The sequence below is a fragment of the Eriocheir sinensis genome, chromosome 24, assembly GCF_024679095.1.
Source record: "Eriocheir sinensis breed Jianghai 21 chromosome 24, ASM2467909v1, whole genome shotgun sequence".
In the NCBI taxonomy this organism is placed as follows: domain Eukaryota; kingdom Metazoa; phylum Arthropoda; class Malacostraca; order Decapoda; family Varunidae; genus Eriocheir; species Eriocheir sinensis.
Window position 1 is genome coordinate 13,733,773 of NC_066532.1, and position 16,610 is coordinate 13,750,382.

Genomic DNA, 16,610 nt, shown 5'->3' on the forward strand with positions numbered 1-16,610 from the left:
TCAAAGCAGAACTCTCAGGTCTATGAAGGACCCGTTTTGGTGAGTCCCAGCGAATATTAAGGTTTGTAAATGTAAATTATGGGATTAATAAAGACCTGAATACATATGAAACTTTAAAAATGACCTGATAGTGGGGAGGGCTACTAATGTCAAGCAAAACCCCCTCACCTGACATTCAGTTTAAACCCAATTATTATTATTTTTTTAAATGCCTGCCCAAAGTGAAGTTTATCTTGTAAGCCGTCAAATACTGTATCTCCTCAATCAGTTTCAGGATGCGTGGTGATAGCAATAGATGAATAAGTTTTTAATGTTTGACCCAATAATAAAAATGAATAGCTTATGAAAAAATGGATGATAATGATGATGATGTAATAACAGCTTCCAGTTTTATATCAGAACGATTGTATGAGTTCTACTGTTGCCTCATAATTAGTGATGCTTCCTCATAATTAGTGTTGCTTCCTCATAATTAGTGTTGCTTCCTCATAATTAGTGATGCTTCCTCATAATTGGTGTTGCTTCCTCATAATTAGTGTTGCTTCCTTAAAATTAGTGCTTCCTCCTCATAATTAGTGATGCTTCCTCATAATTAGTGTTGCTTCCTTAAAATTAGTGCTTCCTCATAATTAGTGTTGCTTCCTTAAAATTAGTGCTTCCTCCTCATAATTAGTGATGCTTCCTCATAATTAGTGTTGCTTCCTCATAATTAGTGTTGCTTCCTTAAAATTAGTGCTTCCTCCTCATAATTAGTGTTGCTTCCTCATAATTAGTGTTGCTTCCTTAAAATTAGTGCTTCCTCCTCATAATTAGTGTTACTTCCTCATAATTAGTGTTGCTTCCTTAAAATTAGTGCTTCCTCCTCATAATTAGTGTTGCTTCCTCATAATTAGTGTTGCTTCCTTAAAATTAGTGCTTCCTCCTCATAATTAGTGTTGCTTCCTCATAATTAGTGTTGCTTCCTTAAAATTAGTGCTTCCTCCTCATAATTAGTGATGCTTCCTCATAATTAGTGTTGCTTCCTTAAAATTAGTGCTTCCTCCTCATAATTAGTGTTGCTTCCTCATAATTAGTGTTGCTTCCTTAAAATTAGTGCTTCCTCCTCATAATTAGTGTTGCTTCCTCATAATTAGTGATGCTTCCTCAAAATTAGTGCTTCCTCCTCATAATTATTGTTGCTTCCTCATAATTAGTGTTGCTTCCTCATAATTAGTGATGCTTCCTCATAATTAGTGTTGCTTCCTCATAATTAGTGTTGCTTCCTCATAATTAGTGATGCTTCCTCATAATTAGTGTTGCTTCCTCATAATTAGTGTTGCTTCCTCATAATTAGTGATGCTTCCTCATAATTAGTGTTGCTTCCTCATAATTAGTGTTGCTTCCTCATAATTAGTGTTGCTTCCTTAAAATTAGTGCTTCCTCCTCATAATTAGTGTTGCTTCCTCATAATTAGTGTTGCTTCCTTAAAATTAGTGCTTCCTCCTCATAATTAGTGTTGCTTCCTCATAATTAGTGATGCTTCCTCAAAATTAGTGCTTCCTCCTCATAATTATTGTTGCTTCCTCATAATTAGTGTTGCTTCCTCATAATTAGTGATGCTTCCTCATAATTAGTGTTGCTTCCTCATAATTAGTGTTGCTTCCTCATAATTAGTGTTGCTTCCTCATAATTAGTGATGCTTCCTCATAATTAGTGTTGCTTCCTCATAATTAGTGTTGCTTCCTCATAATTAGTGTTGCTTCCTTAAAATTAGTGCTTCCTCCTCATAATTAGTGATGCTTCCTCATAATTAGTGTTGCTTCCTTAAAATTAGTGCTTCCTCCTCATAATTAGTGTTGCTTCCTCATAATTAGTGTTGCTTCCTTAAAATTAGTGCTTCCTCCTCATAATTAGTGTTGCTTCCTCATAATTAGTGTTGCTTCCTTAAAATTAGTGCTTCCTCCTCATAATTAGTGTTGCTTCCTCATAATTAGTGTTGCTTCCTCATAATTAGTGTTGCTTCCTCAAAATTAGTGCTTCCTGCTCATAATTAGTGTTGCTTCCTCATAATTAGTGTTGCTTCCTCATAATTAGTGATGCTTCCTCATAATTAGTGTTGCTTCCTTAAAATTAGTGCTTGCTCCTCATAATTAGTGTTGCTTCCTCATAATTAGTGTTGCTTCCTCATAATTAGTGATGCTTCCTCAAAATTAGTGATGCTTCCTCAAAATTAGTGCTTCCTCCTCATAATTAGTGTTGCTTCCTCATAATTAGTGCTGCTTCCTCATAATTAGTGATGTTTCCTCATAATTAGAGTTGCTTCCTTAAAATTAGTGCTTGCTCCTCATAATTAGTGATGCTTCCTTATAATTAGTGTTGCTTCCTTAAAATTAGTGCTTCCTCATAATTAGTGTTGCTTCCTTATAATTAGTGATGCTTCCTCATAATTAGTGTTGCTTCCTCATAATTAGTGTTGCTTCCTCATAATTAGTGATGCTTCCTCATAATTAGTGTTGCTTCCTTATAATTAGTGATGCTTCCTCATAATTAGTGTTGCTTCCTCATAATTAGTGATGCTTCTTTATAATTAGTGTTGCTTCCTTAAAATTAGTGCTTGCTCCTCATAATTAGTGATGCTTCCTTATAATTAGTGTTGCTTCCTTATAATTAGTACTTCCTCATAATTAGTGTTGCTTCCTTATAATTAGTGATGCTTACTCATAATTAGTGTTTCTTCCTCATAATTATTGATGCTTCTTTATAATTAGTGTTGCTTCCTTAAAATTAGTGCTTCCTCATAATTAGTGTTCTCTTCTAGGGCAAAGCAATCACAGGGCAAGAATGGTTTTGATCTCTCCTTATAAAACTTCAATACTTTTTCTCATTAAAATGTGCATGATTCTGATTATATTCATGTGAAATGTATGCTTATGGTGAAGTAATATACACTTACTTTCAGATCTATAAGTCGATACATAATAGCAGGAAAAAATAAAATGTAATTTAAAAAAAGAACTTTTTTTTTCTCTCATCTAATGACCTATACTGCTGAAAAAAATACCAAAGAAACTTAAAGCAGAATCCAAAAGATCATCATGGGAAATTTTAAAATTTCGCTTTTGTTAAGTGATAAGAATTTTTTTTCAATTTTGTTGGCGTATCTAACGATATTAATTTTTTTCCAACTGCCCTTTAATTGAAAAGAAAACTCATGATGAAAAACTTGCACTTCAGCTCCTCTTTCCAATGATGTATTGTTTATTAAAATCGGTCAAATAACTGCGAAGCTATTGCAGAAAAACTGAAACTAATCCCGTATTCTAAAAAGGAGAGTTAAAGTCTGCGGGGCCTTAAAGAAATCGCCCATTAAACCTAGATGCCTTCCCAGTTGGTATTCTTTACTGAATTCCAGTTTTTTCTTTGTTTTGAAGGACTTTGTGCGTCTGCTGGTGTCCTTTTCTTGTAAATCCAGGTCACAAGCCGACGTGCAAAACTTATCTCTGGCTCCTCTGGGGTGACTGATGTATGTGTCAGCTCTGCTGCCTCCAAGGCCATCGCAGATGCTAGTTTGCCTCAAAATGCTATACGAATATTCATTTACACCATTTTCTATGCTGAAACATGACGATGTATGCACCTGTGTATGAATATAGCTTTTTTGTGTGTGTGTCACAGCCTTTAGTGCCAGTAGGCCTTCTTGAGGGGCCTGGATGATAGTCGCCAGCCCATCATGGCGCAGGCAAGTGTTTTACAGTGACGAGCAGACGAGGACGGGGGTGGGGGGGTGGGGGGGATTCACCCGTAACTCTTGTCATTTTTGCTTATTTCTTTATAATATTTAGCCACAAGCAAGCTGAGGCATGTATGAAGATGTTATTTTTTTTCAATTTTATTGATTTTTTTTAAAATCCACAGCAGACGCTCTCTTTAATACCACAATCAAATCATTCCTACCTTCTCAATGATCCACTTTCCGTCCTCCACAGCCCGCTGGATGATCTGCCTCACCCGCTCTGGATCCGTCTCATCCGAGTGCTGCGTGAAGCCCTGGAGGATGAAGGTGAGTGTGTGTAGTGTTGGACTGGTCTTGTTGTGCCACTTTGAACTTTTCCTGCTCAGTGGATGAAGGCAAGTCTTGATGACTTAAGAACCAATGACAAAAATTAAGCACAAAAAGACATTGTCCATTTTAAAATATCTCTTTACTTAGCAAGTGAATTGTGATGGAAGCAAACTCTTTGGGAGCTTCTCACATTCCCAGGGAGGTATAAAGAGGAAGGCTTAGGAACCAATGACAAAAATTAAGCACTAGTAACCAATCTTTAAATATCTCTTTACTTGCTGCACAGAATGGTGATATAACACTGTGATTCTTTGGGGAGCTTCTTGCATTAAGTGGTAAGTGGAAGAGAGAGAAAAGACAAGAATGAGCGACAAAAATGAAGCAAGAGACATAATCCGTCTTGAAATATCTCTTTACCTGCCGCACAGAATGGCGATAGTAACTCTGTGACTCTTTGGGGAGCTTCTTGCATTCCCTGAGCAGGTGTTTGTAGAGCTGCCGCGACGTCTCTATGCTGGTTGAGGAGCCTCGCAGCAGCTGGCCCACGTGAACCATTATTCACGGACCTGTCAGACCTGGAAATAAAGATAAACAGAAAATGTATAGATGTTAGTAAGGGGGAGAGGTTAACAGCTTTATTAAACCTCTCTCCATCAGCTATTACCACACAAAATCAACCAATCACTTTAATTAGTGTTTCAGATCTCAGAAAAAAGTAATTTATGATGGAAATCCTGTTATTATGTATTCCAGACAGTCACCTGTCTCACAGTAAAGCACCTTTGTGCTATATGATGTAGTTTGTGTCCATGCAACACACTGCCATATTGCTTTTCCGTTGCAAACAGAAGGGGGGTCAAGGGGGGGTGAAGCCTCCCCATTAAGGGGGTTGAGGGGGGCAAAGTTCCCCCGTTAACTAAGTTACGTCAAGTTAGGTTTGGTTCGTTTAAGTTTATTCAGCACACAGTGTGGGGCGACGGGAATACGCAGCGCTGGATGGGACATGACGGCGGCGGTCCACTATGGGGGCTGGTGTTGCGAGAAATACCTCCTCGCAGAAATAAGCCGCTCTGCTGTCCACCACGCATGAGCGCTGGGGGAACACACAGCAGGAAAAATACTAATTTGCCTGGTTTTGTTTTAGTTTGTCATCTTGTGATCTTTCTGAGCAGTGAGTGAAATATAGAAACAGTAATCAAGTTGAACCCCTTGGCGAGATATTTTGCGGCGGCGGTGGTGGGTGTACAACGGGCATTGAAAAGTTTCATTTTATTAGATCTAACTATTTGGGACAGAAATAGTTAGCAGATTATTTCATAACACACCGAAAACTACCAGAAAAATAGTTTCTTCCAACAGTGTCCCATGAGAGACGTTCTGGAAATTGACCAATATCCTTAAGTCTGTACAGAATGGCTGTGATTTTAGTGGCTTAATTCCCTGCTCTCTATTATCATTATTATTATCATTATTATTATTATTATTATTATTATCATTATTATTATTATTATTATATGCTGAATCAGGTAGAGAGGGATGAGTACGCACAATACACACTGCAGTTCTCATCAGTTATAATTAACTTGTAATCAACCTATTGCTGTTTAATTAGGTGTTCATGTCTCAGAAACGAGTAATTTGCAGTGGGAACACCCCTGACCAATGATTAACATGTTAAAACTTATCAGAATGAAATATTGTTAGCCACTGGTGAGCGTTGGGTGTAATTCTGGAGTAAAACCGTATTAATACTGATGAGAGGGTAGCCACCTCCTGCGAAGTCAATACTTACACTAAGGATTCTTGTTTGGTCTCTGAATGCAGTGCAGTGACAAATGACTTCCGGAAAATAGAAGGGGGGTGGAGGGGGCATCATATTTTGTCCAGCAGTAGGCCCAAGCAGTCAAAATTAGTAGGCTACATTCTCTTAAGTAATCCTTGTATATACCTTCAATGAATCTTTACCATCCTTATCAGACGTGTACGCCCTAAGACGCCTGAGAATGTGGGCCTTCTTAACCTAACTAACAAACCTATTCCCTTCATTTACAAACTCCATAACACAAACCTAACCACTGTCTCTTCACACAAATACCTGGGCGCACACATCTCAGCAGACATGCGGTGGAACACACACGTGAGCAACATCAGGGCCAAAGCTCACAGAGCCCTGGGTTTCCTGCGTAGGAACCTTAGCAGGTGTAACACAAACATCAAAATTCTTGCATGCAAAACACTCGTTCGGCCACACGTAGAATATTGTGACACCGTCTGGGACCCACGCACTAACAGTAACAAATAAACTAGAGGGCATACAAAACAAAGCTGCAAGATGGGCCAGGCGTGATTACAGACACGTCACATCAGTCACTTTGCCTAAACAAGACATAAAACTAGACCCATTAGTGACACAAAGACAAATACAGAGACAACAAATGCTATATAAAATCACAAACAATTTAGTAGACATAAACAAAGACACTTATTTACACCCAACAACTACATGATCCACGAGAGGCAGCCACAACCTTAAATACCACATGGAAGAAAACAGACCCAAATTAAGGCGCCGGAGCTATACTGAAGCTTTACCATACCACACTTAATCTATTACTGTGTTGGTGTGTGTGTTAGTGTCCATCTATTGCTGTGTGGGTGTGGGTGTTAGTGTCCATCTGTTACTGTGAGGGTGTGGGTGTTAGTGTCCATCTGTTACTGTGAGGGTGTGGGTGTTAGTGGCCCATCTATTACTATGTGACTAACAATAGTTTACCATTTACCACTGATGAGGTTTCACGCCCCGGTCCGCCGCTCCACAGGGCCGCTAACATTATAACAGTAATATTAGCACCTAAAGTTGTCCTCAATCCTCATATTTGTTAAGTCGTAGGATTTAGTGAATGAGTGTGTCTTCAGCGCTTTCTTGAAGATTGCCAGACTGTCACTGTTCTTAACATCCCCGGGTAACTCATTATGGAGCTGCAGGGCACTCTTCTCAAATGCTCTGAAACCCAGTTCCAGGTTGACCGTGGGCTCATAGAGTATATTCATTCTTTCCCCGCAGCATCCAAGAGTGGAATCATCTTCCATCCCATGTAGTTAATAGTCCCACTCGACACAATTAGGAATAGGGTTATTAAAGGATCATCAATCACTATCTCCCTAATCCTGGCCCTTTACCATATCCCAATACCTTCCCTCATCCTCGTCCTGTCCTGGCCCCTTGAATCCCTCTGCGGGTCCCCTAGAAATGAAATGAAAATAACCTCACCTAACTCGCCTCGCCTCGCCTCGCCGCACGTGCCTGCCCGGGCTGTGTTTCCTTCGGTATAACGGCGCCTGTGTGACGTGGTGCTCGTGGCTGTGTGATTGATTGATTGATTGATAGTTTATTGTTGCAGGTAAACAACAAGGGAGAGAGGGAGGGATAAGAACATGATTGATTGATTGATTGATAGTTTATTGTTGCAGGTAAACAACATAGGAGTCTGCAAGAGGCCGGTAGGCATGTACGAGGCAGCTCCTCTGAACCTAAGCTCCCGTGTATCTAACCCCACCTAACATCGCTGTCCATGAATTTATCTAATCTATTTTTGAATGTGACAATTGTATTGGCACTCACCACATGACTGCTAAGCCTATTCCACTCATCTACCACCCTGTTAGTAAACCAATTTTTGCCTAAATCCCTGTTGAATCTGAATTTATCCAGTTTAAACCCGTTACTTCGTGTCCTACCCGGTTCTCTTACCAACAAAACCTTATGAATGTCTCCCTTATTAAAGCCCTTCATCCATTTATAAACCTCGATCATGTCTCCACGCACCCTTCGCCTTTCTAGAGAATGCAAGTTTAACTGTTTGAGTCTTTCCTCGTATGGCAAGTTTCTCAGCCCCTGAATCATCTTAGTCATCCTCCTCTGCACCGATTCTAACATTTTGATATCCATTCTATAGTAAGGTGACCAGAACTGAACCGCATAGTCAAGATGAGGTCTAACTAATGCTAAATATAGTTTGAGGAAGACTTAGGCGCTTCTGTTGCTTACGCTCCTTGAAATAAATCCCAGTACCCTATTTGCTCGATTTCTAGCTTGAATGCATTGTGCCCTTGGACGGAGATCAGAGCCCACTAAGACCCCTAAATCCCTCTCGCACCCAAACCTGCTTATGAGAGTGTCATTTAAGCAATAGTTATGTGAGGGGTTGTTCGATCCTACCTACACTCAGAATACTGCACTTCCCTACATTGAACTCCATCTGCCATTTATCCGCTGAGCAGTCATACAATCTGTTTAGTTCACCCTGGAGAATACTAGTGTCCTGATCCGACTCAATTACTCTACCGATCTTGGTATCGTCTGCAAACTTACTAACATCACTACTAATTCCTGTATCTAAGTCATTGATATAAATAATAAACAAAAGTGGACCTAATACCGAACCTTGTGGGACCCCACTCGTAACACATCCCCAGCTAGTCAGATGTTTTACCATTGATTTGCACTCTTTGCTTCCTATTGCTAAGCCACGCCTTGACCCAGTTCAAAACTTTACCCTCTACTCCGTGAGCCTGTAATTTAAGTAACAGTCGTTGGTGAGGAACTTTGTCAAACGCTTTACTAAAATCAAGATAGATTACATCATAATTTTCATCTCAGTCAACCGCCTCAAATAGTTTATTGTAGAAGGACAAGAGATTGGTGAGGCATGACCTACCTTTTGTGAACCCATGCTGCGAGTCTTGAATTAAACTGTTTCTCTAAATGCTCCCGAATGTTCCTGGCTTTTATGGACTCCAGCATCTTGCCTATAACCGATGTTAAGCTAATTGGGCGATAGTTTGAAGCAACTGACCTGTCCCCCTTTTTGAAAATCGGCGTCACATTAGCTACTTTCCATAGGCTCGGCACATAGCCAGTATTTACTGACATCTTAAAGATGTCGGTTTGTGGGTCACTGAGTACATCACCTAATTCCTTTAATACCCTCGGAAATATCCCGTCAGGACCTGGCGACTTGTTCTTCTTAAGCTTATCTATCTCATCCTGAACTACTTGCCTGGTAATGATTATATCCCTCAATTTATCGCCATCCCCGCCCTCGTACACCTGAACCCTTTCCGGTATAGTCGTTCGATCCTCCTCTGTGAATACTGAAAGGAAGTAATCGTTCAACAATGTGCTCATATTTTCGTAATTTTCTATTAGCTCCCCTGTGTTTGTTTTCAGCGGTCCAATTTTCTCCCGTGTATGATTGATTGATTGATAGTTTATTGTTGCAGGTAAAGAACAAGGGAGAAGGGAGGAACATGCCATCCCAACCCCCAGGCAGGACAGTGTGTGATTATACAACTATTAGTACATGTGTAGGTAGCACCATGAAACTAAAAAGATACAATGGTCGGAAGGAATGCACAACAAGGGAGGGGGGCGGTACCTGCCGGCCTCCCCCTGGACAATAAGAAAATAAAATGTGGGGACAGAGAACATTGCCCAAGCACTAGATGGGAATGAATACAGAGATAAAGTAAATATTAGTCCTTAAAGTAGAATACTGCAGAGATCACAGCCTTGTTTAGCACGGCAGTAGTTCAGGCTGCCACACACTGCATCACCACCTTGGTGCAAACTGAGGGTGTTCTTTGAGGACAGCAGGGAGGACATCATGGTTCAGGAGCCAACAAATTGTTTGGGGCAGGTCAAGGCAGTCCCGTGGTTTAAACTTAGCAATGAGAGGGCATTCCATGACATAGTGATGCAGTGTGTGGGCCCTCGGCCTGGCACATAGCGTGCAGCAGACAGGGGAGTTCCTTACCTCCCAGTAGTACCTATAGCCTAGCCTAAGGCGCATTGCTACCACATCCTGAGGGGCACTGTGTCGCCCAAAGGGGTAAACACAGCGCTGGGAGACACCAACATAGTGGAAGTTACTGCTGGCGCTGCCATTGTCACAGCAGTGTCTGAGTTGGGTAGCAATGCTATCACGTGAATAATGCCTAAGTCTATTCTTAACATAGCTAAGCGTATAGTCAGTGCCAGGATCCACTGTGTCATCCTGAAGGGCACGTCGAGCAAGGCAGTCTGCCTTCTCATTGAGCTGGATGCCCACATGGGAGGGCACCTAGGTGAAGTGGACCGTGGCACCTGTGGCCTCAAGGGCACTGACGGCAGTCAGGCACTTAGTTACAAGATCACAGTCGGTAGGGGAGGAGGACACAAGTTCATGTAAAGCAGCCTGGCTATCGACAAACAAGTAGACATTTTCGTGCAAAGCTGCTACAGTGTGGAGAGCCTCAAGGATGGCATACAGCTCAGCCCGGGTCGAGGACAGGTACCCCGGTAGCCACCTGGTAACCTTAATGTCAGTGTACTGGCCACTGGGTGGGGGAAGCGTAATCCCGGATAAACACGCCACAGCCCGACCTGCTGCCATCAACAGAGCCATCACAGTACACATGGACAGCCCGAACACGGGGGTAATTGGACAGTTTGACCATGAAGTGATCCTGGAGGACATGGGGAAGCCAATCACGTTTAGGGAAAGGTAGTTTTTCAATGTCTTCACTGACACGGTAGGGAGGCCAGGCAGGTTGGGCTGGGGAGTAAACTAGGCCTAAGCACGCCTCTAACACACCCATCTCCGCTAACAAGAGATAAATTTTTCTAAGATAGGGAGTAACAGGAGCCCTGGAGTCGCGGTGCAGAGTTACCAGTGCCTGGTGAAGGGGCGCTGCACCAGCACGAAGCAAGCGGCTGACGGTGCGACAAGTAATTTCCCAGATTCTGTCCACAACACGAGGCAGATTCAGTTCTGCCCTCATGACCTCAAGTTTTGCAGTTCTGGGGCAGCCCAGAATGATGCGCATGGCTTCATTTTGAATAAGTTCCAAGGGGCGAAGTTGTGCCGCACTAAACTGAATCAAAACGGTGGCAGCATAATCAATGAGGGACCTGATGACAGAAAGGTAAAACGTCCTGAGGACAGGGGTGCCGACTCCAAGGCCCCTGTTAGCCAAAACCTTAAGAGGAGCTAACCTAGGAAGGCAGATGTCCTGAACATGACTGACGCTCTGCACAGATTTCTTGAAGCTGACAAGGGCGCCTAAGTACTTGTATATAGGAACTCTAGCTAAAGGAGTGCCATTAACACTGGGCAGGTGAGAAACTCTCCTCCCACTGGCTTGAAATTTCGTCTTATTTTCATTGATGACAAGGCCCATTTGTTCACACAACGCCGACAGTTGCTGCAAAGCTTAACTGAGAAGAGCAGGACTACTGCATTGAACAAGGATGTCATCCGCATAAATAATGACCTGAGTATTGCCCGGAAAGGGCCACCGAGCAATTCTGTTCATTAAAATGTAGAAAAGCATGGGGCTAAGAACACCCTCTTGCGGTGTGCCCAGCTCAAACACTTCCTCCGTGGAGGTAGCACTCTGGAAGACGACTTGCGCCCTCCTACCATACAAATAGTCCCTGATCCAGCTTAAGAGCCTTCCAGAGACACCCTTCAGAATGAGTTCTTCCATTATGACATCCTTGTTGGCCCTATCAAAGGCCCCTTTTAAGTCCACAAAAGCTCGACAATTCACGTCCGGATTACTAAGGCACTTAAGAAAACAGTCACTCGTGGAACGGCCCTTCATAAAACCATGTAAGTTTGGGGAGAGCTGGTCCCCCACCTTATATAGAAGTCTGTTCAAAATCACCCGCTCTAACATTTTACACACACAGCTCGTCAGGGAGATAGGGCGAAAGGTGCCATCACCCTTGGGGATGGGAACGATCAATGCAGCTTTCCACGGAGGGGGGAGGCGACCTGCGGCAAACGACATGTTGAACAGGTCAAGCAGGGGGTTGTCGCCCTGCACAACGAGTAAGGCATTTAGAATGTCGTAAGTCAACCCGTCGTGGCCCGGGGCTGTCGACTTGCCATGTTTGACAGCAAGAAGGAGTTCATCGTGGGTAATGGGGACACAGGTGTCATCCAGCAGCGTGACGTGGTGCTGAACGAGGGCCATCCGCCGCTCCCTGTGGCGGGCAAGTTCAGCCTGGTGTTGTGCAGGGAGACCACCAAGGGAGGAGGCCCTCTGCCACTGGCGTATCAGGTCCTGGGCCCGGCCCGCAGGGTCAGGGTCACTCACCAGGCGTTTGGTCCTCCCTCTCACCCGGTTGACATGGTGCCAAACCTCCCGCAGGGAGCGGGTCTGGATAGATATGGGATAGGAGGTTAGAGGAATGGAGGGATAGATAGAAATGGGATAGGTTGTTAGAGGAGGAATGTAGGGATGGATAGATATGGGATAGCAGGTTGGAGGAATGAAGGGATGGATAGAAATGGGATAGAAGATTAGAGGAGGATTGGAGGGATGGATAGAAATGGGATAGGAGGTTGGAGGAATGGAGGGATGGATAGAAATGGGATAGGAGGTTGGAGGAATGGAGGGATGGATAGAAATGGGATAGGAGGTTGGAGGAATGGAGGGATGGATAGAAATGGGATAGGAGGTTGGAGGAATGGAGGGATGGATAGAAATGGGATAGGAGGTTGGAGGAATGGAGGGATGGATAGAAATGGGATAGGAGGTTGGAGGAATGGAGGGATGGATAGAAATGGGATAGGAGGTTGGAGGAATTGTGGGATGGATAGAAATGGGATAGGAGGTTGGAGGAATGGAGGGATGGATAGAAATGGGATAGGAGGTTGGAGGATTGGAGAGATGGATAGAAATGGGATAGGCGGTTGGATGACTGTAGTGATGGATTGCTATGGGAGAGGAGGTTGGAGGAATGGAGGGATGGATAGATATGGGATAGGAGGTTGGAGGAATGGAGGGATGGATAGAAATGGGATAGGAGGTTAGAGGAATGGAGGGATGGATAGATATGGGATAGGAGGTTGGAGGAATGGAGGGATGGATAGAAATGGGATAGGAGGTTGGAGGAATGGAGGGATGGAGAGATATGGGATAGGAGGTTGAGGAATGGTGGGTTGGATAGAAATGGGATAGGAGGTTGGAGGAATGGAGGGATGGATAGATATGGGATAGGAGGTTGGAGGAATGGAGGGATGGATAGAAATGGGATAGGAGGTTGGAGGAATGGAGGGATGGATAGATATGGGATAGGAGGTTAGAGGAATGGAGGGATGGATAGATATGGGATAGGAGGTTGGAGGAATGGAGGGATGGATAGATATGGGATAGGAGGTTAGAGGAATGGAGGGATGGATAGAAATGGGATAGGAGGTTTGAGGACTGGAGGGATGGATAGAAATGGGATAGGAGGTTGGAGGAATGGAGGGATGGATAGATATGGGATAGGAGGTTTGAGGAATGGAGGGATGGATAGAAATGGGATAGGAGGTTAGAGGAGGACTGGAGGGATGGATAGAAATGGGATAGGAGGTTAGAGGAGGACTGGAGGGATGGAGGGAAATGGGATAGGAGGTTAGAGGAGGACTGGAGGGATGGAGGGAAATGGGATAGGAGGTTAGAGGAGGACTGGAGGGATGGATAGAAATGGGATAGGAGGTTAGAGGAATGGAGGGATGGATAGAAATGGGATAGGAGGTTGGAGGAATGGAGGGATGGATAGAAATGGGATTGGAGGTTGGAGGAATGGAGAGATGGATAGAAATGGGATAGGAGGTTGGAGGAATGGAGGGATGAATAGAAATGGGATAGGAGGTTAGAGGAATGGAGGGATGGACAGATATGGGATAGGAGGTTTGAGGAATGGAGGGATGGATAGAAATGGGATAGGAGGTTAGAGGAGGACTGGAGGGATGGAGGGAAATGGGATAGGAGGCTAGAGGAATGGAGGGATGGATAGAAATGGGATAGGAGGTTAGAGGAATAAAGGGATGGATAGAAATGGGATAGGAGGTTAGAGGAGGACTGGAGGGATGGATAGAAATGGGATAGGCGGTTAGAGGAGGACTGGAGGGATGGATATAAATGGGATATATAGTAGGCTAGAGGAGGACGCCGGGGCAGTCTGTACAGCGTTGGGTCTGTATGGAGACAAAAAGGAAATAACAAAAGATAACAAAAGTGTTCCTAACGCAGTGCTGGGAAAAGACGGCGCCGGTGCTTGAATACGTACAAGGAGAGGGATTGAAAATAAGTGATTGAAGCAACAAAACTGAAACATTATAGTGCGATAGTGTATTAAAGTGATAAAGTTAAATGATATGATGCCACTGAAAAGCACAGTGTGTGAATAAACAGAGGGGAGGACCGAGAGGAGGAGGACCTACTAAGCGATAAAGGTCAAAAGAAGGAGGAGGATGACTGCCCGCCATGACGTGGATCACGGGGATGATATTTGCGCTGACAGTTTTGTTGCCAGACTTTGCTGGACAGACGAGCAATCTACACCTCTTCTCTCCTCCCACCTCCGTGGTTCAGTAATTAGCGTGTCTAGCTACGAATCCGCAGGCCCGGGTTCGAATCCAGGCTTAAGGCAATCCATGGAGTCGACATCAGTACCTGACCTGTGGGGCGGACGAACTGTCATTCTCTCGCCGCGCGCCGTCAAGATGGAGAACGCCTGTCATGTGCCAGGTGTTGGTCAGGCCAGGCTCGCCCACCTGGATCTCCAAGGTGTGGGTTGATTGCAGTAGACTCATTGTTAATTCAAATAATCAAAGTTGTTGGTGAGACCTGTTTACAGGTGAGGTTATCCTATGCAGGAAAACATTTTCCAACGAGAAACACTGCTCTAAATAATTAAGAAAGTAGGAATACTATCAGGCGCGGATCCAGGAAAAAAGTTTTTTTGGGGGTGGAAGGGGCATTAGTATTACCGGTTCGCCATTCTCGGCAGTCCTGCGCCTGAACAACTGATGGACTGACCTGTATCAATGGGTATAACGACTGTCCTTGGTGCCAAAGCATTCCTGGGCGGCCAGTGTTCCTCTTCGGATCCGAATGAGACGGCCGATTCCTTTGAGAAAAAGCACTGTTATAGCCGCAGCGCGCTTTTGAGCTAGTTTTTCTGTATCCGCTCAGGACCATGGGGGGGCAGCCCCCCTGGGCCCCCCCCTTGGATCCGCTGATGAATCCTACTATGTATAAGTTAGTGCTGTTTAGTGGCAGATAAAAGTGTATGTACAGAAATATCAGAAATTTGGTGGTGGAATAAGCTTGTAAACTCTCTAAGATGCTTCCCATTTTCATTGGGTATATATGTAGCTACACAGATATATTAGTCTTTACGAAATAGATCATCCGCATCAATAAGTGTACGGAACCCAGACCCAGTATCGTGACTCATATTGGATAAGACATAATCTAAAGGCAGTAAATAAGGTGGCGGGCGTGAACACAGACTTGGTAAATATTGGGTGTGGCGTCAGGTGTTAGTCACGTCACTAATAAGGGTTTCAGAGGCCGTGTTCCCTCGTTTTTCGGGAAAAGTTCTGTAACAGTGTTGCATTGGGTTCGTATTTTGTCAGACTGTTTCAGATCATCCGCTAATTTTTGTCACCGTCGATTATTAACAAATGTGAATAATCAAGGCACTTCCCTCCTATGCGAAAAGTAAAATTCCGCGTCGGAGAGCTGTCCTCCAGCACTCTGGGAGTGACGTCACAGCGACGCGTTGCAGTGACGTCACTCCCATATAGTTACCTTCACCTCGCTGACAATACCGCCGTTCCTGCCCCTGACAGCGTCACTGCATTTATACAATTTTATCAAGATAGCATAAAAATATTTAGGAAAAGTGAGCCTGGCATCGCACGCACAAGACATTGTTGCATATCATGAGCCTCGCCCACCCTACGACGCTACTGACAGGGACCATTCCCCAGCAGGCAGCCTTCCCACCAGGCGGCGTTCCCCAGCAGACACATAAACAGGGGATATATAAGTATGATGATGATGGAAAGGAATAATACATAAAGAATTCTTTGCTCTTTTCTTGCTTCCTTCAACCTTCTATTCCCTGTAAGTACCTAAATGAAATGAATTCCCCTACATTGTCTCGGAACCAGCTCGCTCGACATGAAGCCACCGAGACATTGCTTCGATGTTAGGCCGGGGTCACACAGTCACGATCTGACCTCGGCGCGACTCGATCGTGTCGGGCACACACGCCGATATTTTGAAATTTTTAAAAACAATCTCTCTCCCTCGACATCCCCGTCGTCGGTCGGCAAGACGACGACCGTCGGGATCATCTCAACAACGTCGTTTCGACGTCGGCAACAGTCGGCATTCAAGGAGATCTACTTACGATGGTCGTAACGTATACGTGTGGCAGCGCGACATTTCCAACGCCGGGAGGCGCCGGGAGTCATGATCGTGATTCGTGAGTGTGTGACACCAGTTAAACTGCGTCGTTAGCAGAATCCCTTGTGGTAGCAGTCACATTCCTGTACTGGAAAGGCGTTGCCTCGAGCATAAATATTTTCTCTTTTCTACTTTAGCTCGTCATAATTCCTATACTGTTGCTTGCATTCAATTTTCATTTTCTGCGTGTCAGCGAGGTGGAAGGTAGCCATGGGGCGGAGCCTAGGGATTGACGTCTTGACGATACGTTCGTGCTGGAGGACAGCTC

At 44.1% G+C, this 16,610-nt stretch overlaps 1 protein-coding gene across 5 annotated transcripts in view; it reads right to left on the reverse strand.

The window, feature by feature from the left end:
* The window catches only part of LOC127002868 (probable tRNA (uracil-O(2)-)-methyltransferase), a 39,007-nt gene that overhangs the window by 14,450 nt on the left and 7,947 nt on the right, over positions 1 to 16,610 (reverse strand). Inside the window, exons 1-3 of one of the 5 annotated variants that reach the window (XM_050869106.1) lie at positions 7,314 to 7,414; positions 4,460 to 4,617; positions 3,934 to 4,026 (exon numbers count right to left, since the gene is read on the reverse strand). The gene's annotated coding sequence lies outside the window, so the exon portion shown is untranslated. Of the gene's footprint in view, positions 1 to 3,933; positions 4,027 to 4,459; positions 4,618 to 5,834; positions 5,860 to 7,308; positions 7,415 to 16,610 lie in introns of those variants that run through there. The other 4 variants (XM_050869110.1, XM_050869108.1, XM_050869109.1 and 1 more) reach the window with 4 other exon arrangements.